This window comes from Ixodes scapularis, unplaced genomic scaffold (assembly GCF_016920785.2).
Source record: "Ixodes scapularis isolate PalLabHiFi unplaced genomic scaffold, ASM1692078v2 PGA_scaffold8__174_contigs__length_109621045, whole genome shotgun sequence".
Taxonomy (NCBI): domain Eukaryota; kingdom Metazoa; phylum Arthropoda; class Arachnida; order Ixodida; family Ixodidae; genus Ixodes; species Ixodes scapularis.
The window spans coordinates 53,942,848-53,949,715 of NW_024609883.1; positions in this window are offsets into that span (position 1 = coordinate 53,942,848).

Sequence of the window (6,868 nt, forward strand, 5' to 3'; positions counted from 1 at the left end):
AGTTGTTTACTTTTCGGTTTTTGAAAATACAGTACGAAACAAGAGATACATTTTGAACCCCGTAAAGTTAAATATATGACAAAAGTGTCTGAACGCAACATTTCCAGACGGTATCTCACTCTAAGTTATTAATAAACCAAACAATTTATATTCTGTCGGAGTTTCAATATAAATGGAAGCAGAAACTTTCTGGGTTGTGTAAGAATCTTCTGGCAATCTGTACTATATACCTAATTGTAATTACTTATTTTTTTCTTCTTTAAATGGAGAGTAACAACTTGATTACGAGGCTGATTTGTTCTGCCATTCAGGAAACGCACGCCGTAATAAAATAATAAAATAAATTATCAATGTTCACTGAGCGTTCAATAAGCGCGCGGCTTATCGTCTGCGATAATAAGAATTTCGGTGACTGCCACGCCCAGCGTTACTTAAACTCTCAGTGTCTATAGTGCGTATACGAGGGAACGGAGTAATGCGGGGAACAAGTCGTCTGCTTCCTTTGCAGGAGTTGCAATGACGTCAGAAGGATGCCGAGCTCAGATTGGCTCTGATTGAAGGATAGTGGGTAGACCTCGAAGCAAGCTGCCGTGAGGTCTACCCGCTATCCTTCATTCAGAACCAATCAGAACTTGGCGTTCTGACGTTACCACAACCCCTGCAAAAGAATCGAACGAACTTGCGCTCCGTGTACAGTCCGACACAGATTACGAACGTATGGGCAGCGCGTTTCCAAGATATCGACCTGCCTCGACCAATAAGCTGCGCATGGATAACAATATACACTGAACTGAAATTTCCCATCCACGAAACTCGTATCATTTCGTTTAAACAGGGGGAAAAAGAGGGAGGCATACTTTCGGCTTGTCGAAACCTCCCCTGAGCACTGGAAAGAGTGTTGCGCACCTCCCGCTGTTCCACGAAGGTCCCAACAGTCTTGGAGGAGAAGCTTTCGTAGATGCATTCGAGTATACATATGGTGGAACTCACGACACATAGCCGTCGTGTTTAGTTTGTTGATATCGAGCGTAAAACACCACAATAATGTACTTTGCCTCACTCGTAAATAACTTCATATGATTTTTTATGACAAAAAAAGCATGTATCGTCGTCCAGAACCATGAAAATCAGAGAAAATGAACATTGTTTTGTTTTCCCTGTATTCTCGAGGAAACCAGTGTAAACAGTTTTTTTTTTTTTTAAAGTTTGCTAAAGAAAAACAAGAAATTTGATACATTTTTATGTAATATTTTTAAGGTATTTCAATTTTCTCATTATTTTATAGTAAATGCTCATAAGGTTAAAAATCAGTGCGCATAAATATTGGTTGACATTTTATTGTTATATTCTTGGGACAAAATGTTATAATGCAGTTTTTTAGCTTAACTCTCAGTTATTGGCTTATAAGGCATCACAATGCTATTGGTAAGAAGAGTAGATCTCGCTAACAAGTACTTCATCATGACGTATTTCCTGATGCATCTTTCTCGCAATTCCGGAAGTAACGTACCCAAAAGCGTAACCCAGAGCTAAAATGAAGAACTATACGCTTCGCTTAGGTCGCCTCTGATCACAGACAAGCCAAGCCATTATTACTTCTAGCTGGGACAGGAGGGTATTTTTTTATTAGAATAATCGACTATTATGTGACAATAAGGTACGTATGAAGTTAAAATCAAGTAAGCGTTAACGAATCCCCCAAACAGCAGGTTAGCACGCGTGTCGTTACTGTGTGGAATTTGCGGGCGTCGGGTTGAGCACTGGAACCCGATTCATCTCCATCATTTATTTTTGTTGGGTGCCCGGTTCCCGAGGTAAATAGTATTAGTCAAGCCGTTATAAAAATTAACTTTATCCTTATTTGCACATCTCGCACTTGTTGGATACCAGAAGTAAATTGTAGGTCACTTCCAATACCTTTAGGATGCTTAAATGTAAGATTTTTGAAGAGGGTTTCCGCTTTTTTTTTAAGAAAATTTTTGATTTTATTTTAACGTTTTTCTTTTGTTTCCTATTTGTTAACAATGGACCATTAAATATTGTGTAACTTTTTGGTTGTGTTTTTTTTTTTCTAACATACATCTAAATATAGTTCAGTAGCGTACATTGGTTGGGCTAGTCGGTTCATCTTAGTAAAACATAAAATAGCGCAAAAAAAGACAAGGACAAGAATTATACAGGACAGGCGCTGTCCTAGGCTGTATACTTCTTGTCCGTGTCTTTTTTGCGCTATTTTATGTTTTACATCTAAATATATTTCTCACAGAGCTGGAGCCCGTGAACCACAGGCTCCAGCACAACAGCTTCACTGCAAAGTTCCAGGCAATCTCAGGAGCCTAAACATAAATAAAAAGCAGAAGCACCACATAAAACTGATCATATTACATCAGGTCATTTAAACTAATTTGAATTGTTACATCGTTTCGAAGAACTGTCTTACTGTCTTACTATTAGTTTCTTCTGCGCACTCCATACAAAAAGCATCAAGTGAACAGAATATTTACTTCGTGGCTGGAAAACTAGATGGCACCATGTTCAAAGTAGTGTAAGTCTTATGTTCCTTTGAAAGGTTTTGTCATAAAGAGTGCTGAGCACGGTAAATTAAATGTTTAGCGATATGTGGTCATACCTCAGCGAAGATTCTAAGCATTGAAATATAATGCAAATTGCATATCTAGACCGGTGTGCCAATGAGCTCTTCAGTCGCAGCAAGTAAAACACATATTGGAGACCTTTAGCTGAGAGACGTTCTTTCACAAACATTCAGCGATTGTGTATGTGTGTACGTGTGTGTGTGTGTGTTTTTGGGGGGGCGGGGGGAAGAGGAGAAAGGTTTTGTCACAAGGTCTACCAGTTTTTCTGTGAACCGCACGCAAAAACGATTTAGGGCTACTCATTCAAACTGGTTTCACTAAAGACACAAGTTTAAACGACATGATATACTGTTAGCTGCTTTTGCGATCTTTCCGTTACCTTTTTTTTTTTTTTCATCTCTTGCTTGTGTTGCTTGCAACGCTGCGGTGAAGTAATTATATGTCGGAGCTTAAAGTTCACAGATGGGGCCGAAAGAGCTCTATTCAGCTGTATTTAACAAAGAGTGTAACAAAAAAGATCACACAATATTTATAATTGTTGTTAATAACTAAGTGGGCACTCGACGGGGAAAGTTGTAAGAGGAGGAATGTTTTACTTTTTGCGAAACCTTACTTCACATGTGTAACAATTTGTGCATTTTGAGGAACTTGAAAATAACACATAATCTTCTTGTAACACAGAATGTGTTTATGGGCTGGATTTTATGAAAACGCCTGACGCTTGAATGTGACACAAAAGCGTTACACACGGGCCAAGGCAACATAAAGGATGCATAGGCCTATCGCGCAGAAGATGGCGATTAAGAAAAACCGATAGAACTAACTTTGCGACAATTTACATCCACACCCGGTGGCGGAAATGAGACTTAAACTAAGCATTGTAGATGAAAAAATCGAGTCAATGTTACCACTTAACATTAAGATAACATCAAGAGCATTAAGATAACTTAAGTTACGAAAAGTTTCAAGCTGAAGCAACGATTTTCATGAGAAAACTTGCGCCCACCTTGCGAATGTAGCCCATGTTCATCGAGGATACAGCGGTTGGTGCGAGCAAAAATGTGGCGTACTTTGAAGGGGTGATCAACGCGGGATGAGACATGATGAGGAGCCTGGATGTATGAATCTCTGAAAGCAGATGAACCATGGTAGAGGTTGTGGAAGAAGGACCATGCGGGAAATATATCTACGACAATGAAGTGGCGAAAGATTGAGGGAATGCTTTATGTTAGTCACACTTGAATATCGGTAGTAATCCTTAGCTATGAACCTGTTAGTTTTATTTTGAAGTGCCTCGATGTTATTGGTAGATACATCTGATGAGGGTGCCAAATAATGGACGCGTACTCCATCTGTGATCTTACGAGAGAGGTATATATATATACGCAAAAAGTTTAGTTGCTTTATTAGCCTGGTACAATGAACGTTTAAGAAATCTTATAGCTCTCGACGCTTTGCCAGTGATATGCTCAGTGTGAGGGTTCCATGATAGGTTAGTTGAAAGGTGGGCTTCGAGATTTTGATTGATGTGACATTTTCAATCTAGTTCTCTCCAATTGCACGCGTGGCGATCAACATTTAATTTGGTGGCGAAAGTTAGAGACTTTGTTTTTGTAATGTTGATTTGCATCAACCAAGTGATACACCATTGGCTGATTATTTCAAGGTAGCGCTGGAGCATGCACAGATCTAGAGGAGTGGATATGGGGCGATAAATGACGGAATCATCCGCGAAAAGGCGTATGGTGGACTAAATTTCAGCGGGAAGGCCATTTATATAAGGGCGGAACAATACCGGAGCAAGAACTGAACCTTGTGGGACGCCAGACTTTACCGGTGTGAGAGAGGAGACGTGTTTATTATTCACGACAGATTGAGACCGATTTGATAAAAAGCTCGCTATCCATTTAATAACTAATTTGTACGCATTAATAGTACCCAATTTATATAACAATCTGTTGTAGGGTACTCGGTCAAAAGGTTTCGCGAAATCAATAAACGCAACGTCAACGGGACGTGAGGAATGAACAGAAACATGGAGGTCATGAATGAATTCAAGCAGCTGGGTTTCACAAGAATGCTCGCATTAGAAGTCATGCTGGTTCGAAAAGATAAGGTTGTTACTGGATCGATGAGTCATAATCTGGGATGAAAGTATTTATTCCATGAGTTTGCCAGCTACGCAGATTAGCGAAATAGGCGTGTGGATGAAGTTATTTTCCATATTTCGAAGTATATTCTCGTTATTGTAACAAGGCGGGGAACTGGGCCAGTTGGTTGGTGGTAAACATGATGGGGAAAACAGCTCTGAAAACACGGACCACGAAGAAGTGCATACACGGCAGGACAATGCTGTACTCGCAACTGAAGAGTTTTAATAAAAGAAACAAAGACAGAACAAAACATGCACAATATCTTAAAAGATTGCACACAAACAAAGGACCACACTCGCTAACCGTAAACCGTGTCAGTAATCTACCCGTTCACTGCGTGACTCATTTTTTCCCGCAGGAAGGATACCTCTTTTGCTGACAGCTCCAATGTAGGTTCACTAACATCCATGTGTTTGTGAACCTTCATTGGCGCTGTCAGAGTTTTTCGGAAGTGTGAACGCAGCTTTAGTCCAGCATACCATTTTTGTAGAGTGTTGATGCACTTGATCCGCTCAGGAAAAAAATACTATGTCAGTGACCTTTATATTGTGGGGATTGTGATCCCTCAACATTCTGTCGCGTCAGCGTTTTGGCACGTCGTGGCGGCCGCGCCGACGTAGCGAGAGGTGGCGCTGCTTACCACTGTGAGTGGCTTCCTCCTCTCCCCCTTGGGGCGATTTCCGTGACGAACCCCCGCACAAAGGAGATCGACGTGTCGCTCCTTGATTGGCCACTTCGCCCCCGCCGTTATCTTAAAACCAGCGGACAGCAGTCTCGCTGCTCTTCTTCCTGGGATTCGGCGGCGGCGACAACGGGGACCCTTCCGGCGCACCGGTGAGCGTTTACCCCGTACTTTGAACATTTGTGAACGACCGTTCGGCCGTGGGCGATCTCCACACCGACGGCGTTCACCAGCTTATAGCCGCTGTGTTGTTGTTATTTTGTTTCATTGTAAATAAACAGTTTATCACCGTTACCAACGTGACTGGTGTCTGTTTGCGCTCAACGAGCAGCATGCCACGCGAGTGCGAACCCGCTTCGCGGTAGAGCGTCTCGCCGCGAACGTGGTACTCCCAAAGGCAGTGGCCCTAAGGAGAACCACAATTTGGCGCCCAACAAAAGGGCTGACGACCAGAACCCTGGTACGTCTGTGTGTGGCGACTGCTGCCGAGTGACGAGTCCTCGCGCAACCAGCGCTTACCGTGACGATGCAGACCGACTTCTCGGATTTGCTCACGCTGGCGACCGCGGCCGACGCATTCGCGCGGCCCCCACTTCAACGGGAAGCCGAAATGCCAACCCTCCAACGAGAAGCGTCCTACGGCGCACCCCTGCAGCCGAGCGTGGTTCCGACGCCATTGCGGACGGGCGCTATCGCTCCCGGATCTTCCCTGAACGCACGTGCTCCGCCGCCGGCACAAAGCGAAGCCTACCGGTCTCCCCACGGAGAAACCGCTGCGGCGCCTCATCACACCTTGCTCGAAAACGCGGCACGTGTGATTGAGAGCCTGACAGGTGCGTTGCGAACGACAACACGAGCACCACAGGCCCAACGACCTCCGGTCCGAATTCCCGTCCCGACTTATCGGGGTTACGCAGACAAAGCGAGCGCTACGGACTTCCTTGACGATTTACGGAAGTACCAACGCGCGATGGGAATGTCCGATCGTGAAATACTTGAGCGCATTCTGCCAATCGCTCTCGTCGACGAAGCCGCCCGCTGGTTCCGACTTGTCGGTGACCAACCCGGAACGCTCGATCAGTTCCGAGAGGCGTTCCGCCGCGAATTCCTTCCCGCCGACTACGAGAGAAGGATGCGGCGGGAGCTCGAACAGCGAACCCAGCATCCGGACGAGTCCCTGCTGGAGTTCGTACGAGCCATGCAAGAGCTCTTCGAGCTCGCGGAACCCTCAGCTCCCAATGCAGAGCGAGTGGAACGCGTCATACGCCAAAGCCATCCGACTTTCGCTGCGTATCTTCGAGGCAGCCGTTTCCGCGACCTGAACGAGCTCGCCTCCGAGGCCCGGCGCCTTCAGGGAGACATTCTCGCTGCCCGTGCGTACCGGCCTCCGCCTCCAGCGTCAGCGGCCCTCGAACCGCGCTGCGCGTGGAGCGGGGACA